At 51.9% G+C, this 2,200-nt stretch overlaps 1 protein-coding gene across 1 annotated transcript in view; it reads left to right on the forward strand.

The window, feature by feature from the left end:
- The first annotated feature begins 342 nt into the window (after positions 1-342).
- The window catches only part of LOC140390600 (beta-1,3-galactosyltransferase 9-like), a 484,726-nt gene continuing 482,868 nt past the window's right edge, over positions 343-2,200 (forward strand). The window contains exon 1 of the mRNA XM_072475828.1: positions 343-455. The gene's annotated coding sequence lies outside the window, so the exon portion shown is untranslated. The remainder of the gene's footprint in view (positions 456-2,200) is intronic.

A 2,200-nucleotide genomic window follows, 5' to 3' on the forward strand; every position in this document is an offset into this window, starting at 1 on the left:
GGAGGGAGGGCCCAGCGAGTCTGCACCGGCCCTTGGAAAGAGCACCCCACCCTGGCCCACACCTCCACCCTATCCCCGTAACCCCACCGAACCTTTTTGGACACTAAGGGCAATTTATCATGGCCAATCCACCTAACCTGCACATCTTTGGACTGTGGGAGGAAACCGGAGCACCCGGGAGGGAAACCCACGCAGACACTGGGGAGAACGTGCAGACTCCGCACAGACAGAGACCCAAGCCAGGAATCGAACCTGGGACCCTGGAGCTGTGACGCAGCAGTGCTAACCACTGTGCTGCCGTGCGCTGATTGCCAAGTTGTGATTAGGTATCTCCAGGGAAACACGAGTTGAGAACAGCTGTCGACACTTCACAGCGATTTCCTGCCTTTCTCAACACGCACTTCCTCCAGTGCTCAGTGCGGCTGGTACAGGGTAAACTACACAAGATACGGCAGGTAAGGAACTCATGTGAATGAGTGTGTGTGTGTGTGAGAGAGAGTGTGTGTAAATGTGTGTGAATGTTGTGTGGGTGTGTGTGTGTGTGTGTGTGTGTGTGAGTGTGTGTGTGGGCGTGTGTGTGAGAGGTGTGTGTAATTGTGTGTGAATGTGTGTGGGTGTGTGTGTATGTGAGTGTGTGTGTGTGTGTGAGTGAGTGTGTGTGTGGGGTGTGAGTGTGGTTGTGTGAATGTGTGAGGGTGTGTGTGTGTGTGATTGTGAGTGTAAGTGTGTGTGTGTGAGTGGTTGTGCGAATGTGTCTGTGAGCGTGTGTGTGCATGTGAGCATGTGCGTGAGCCTGTGAGTATGAGTGCGTGTGGGTGTGTGTATGTACGTATGCGAGTGTGTGTGTGTGTGTGTGTGTGTGAGCACGTGTGTGTGAGAGCATGTGCTGTGAGCGTGTGAGCATGTGTGTGTGTGAGCGGGTGAACGTGAGTGTGTGAGCGTGTGTGTGAGTGCAGTGAGTGTGTATTTGTCTGTGAGTGTGTGAATGTGTTTATCTGTGAGAGAGTGTGTGTGAGGGGGTGTGTGAGGGTGTGTGTGCATGTGAGGGGTGCCGTGTGAGGGGTGCGACCGTGTGTGAATGTGTGTGTGAGTGAGAGTATGTGAGGGTGTGTGTGAGAGTGTGTGTGTATGTGCGTGTGTGGATGTGTGTGTATGTATAGTGTGCGTGTGACTGTGTGCGTCTGTTTATGTGTATGTGAGTGTTGTGAGTGTGTGTGAGGGTGTGTGTGAGGGTGTGTGTGAGGGGTTGTGTGTGTGAGGGTGTGTGTGAGGGTGTGTGTGTGAGGGTGTGTGTGAGGGTGGTGTGTGTGACCGTGTGTGTGTGAGAGTGTGTGTGTGTGTGTGGTTGTGTGAATGTGTGTGTGTGAGAGAGTGTGTGTGAGGGTGTGTGTGTGAGGGGTGTGTGTGTGAGACAGTGTGTGTGAGGGTGTGTCTGAGGGTGTGTGTCTGAGGGTGTGTGTGAGGGTGGTGTGTGTGAGGGTGTGTGTGTGACCGTGTGTGTATGTGTGTGTGTGAGGGGTGTGTGTGAGGGTGTGTGTGAGGGTGTGTGTGTGAGGGGTGTGTGTGTGAGAGTGTGAGAGTGTGTGCATGTGTGAGTGCGTGTGTGAGTGTGAAAGAGTGAGTGTGAATCAGTGTGTGTGTGTGTGTGAGTCTATGTGTCTGCGAGTGTGCGAAAGTGTATGTGAGTGTGTGTGTGTGTGTGTGTGGTGAGTGAGTGTGACTGTGTGTGTGTATGAGTGTGTGTGTGAATGTGTGAGAGAGAGTGGGTTGTGTGTATGTCTGTGAGTGTATGAGTGTGTGTGAGAGTGAGTGTGAGTGTGTGTGAGTGAGTGAGTGTGTATTTGTCTGTGAGTGTGTGAATGTGTTTACGTGTGAGAGAGTGTGTCTCTGAGGGGTGTGTGTGACCGTGTGTGTGTATGCATGTGTGTGAGAGTGTGTGAGAGTGTGTGTGTAAGTGTGTGTGTGTGTGTGAGTGGGTGGGTGTGGTTGTGTGAATGTGTGTGTGAATGTGTGTGTGTATATGTGTGTGAGTGAGTGTGTGTGAGAGAGAGAGTGTGTGTGTGTGAGAGATTGTGTTTGTGTACAAGGGTGTGTGTGAGAGTGTGTGTGTGTGTGAGTGTGTATTTGTCTGTGAGTGTGTGAATGTGTGTATGTGTATTTGAGTGTGTGTGTGTGTGTGGGGGGGGTGTGTGAGTGAGTG

The sequence above is a fragment of the Scyliorhinus torazame genome, chromosome 14, assembly GCF_047496885.1.
Source record: "Scyliorhinus torazame isolate Kashiwa2021f chromosome 14, sScyTor2.1, whole genome shotgun sequence".
Classification (NCBI taxonomy): domain Eukaryota; kingdom Metazoa; phylum Chordata; class Chondrichthyes; order Carcharhiniformes; family Scyliorhinidae; genus Scyliorhinus; species Scyliorhinus torazame.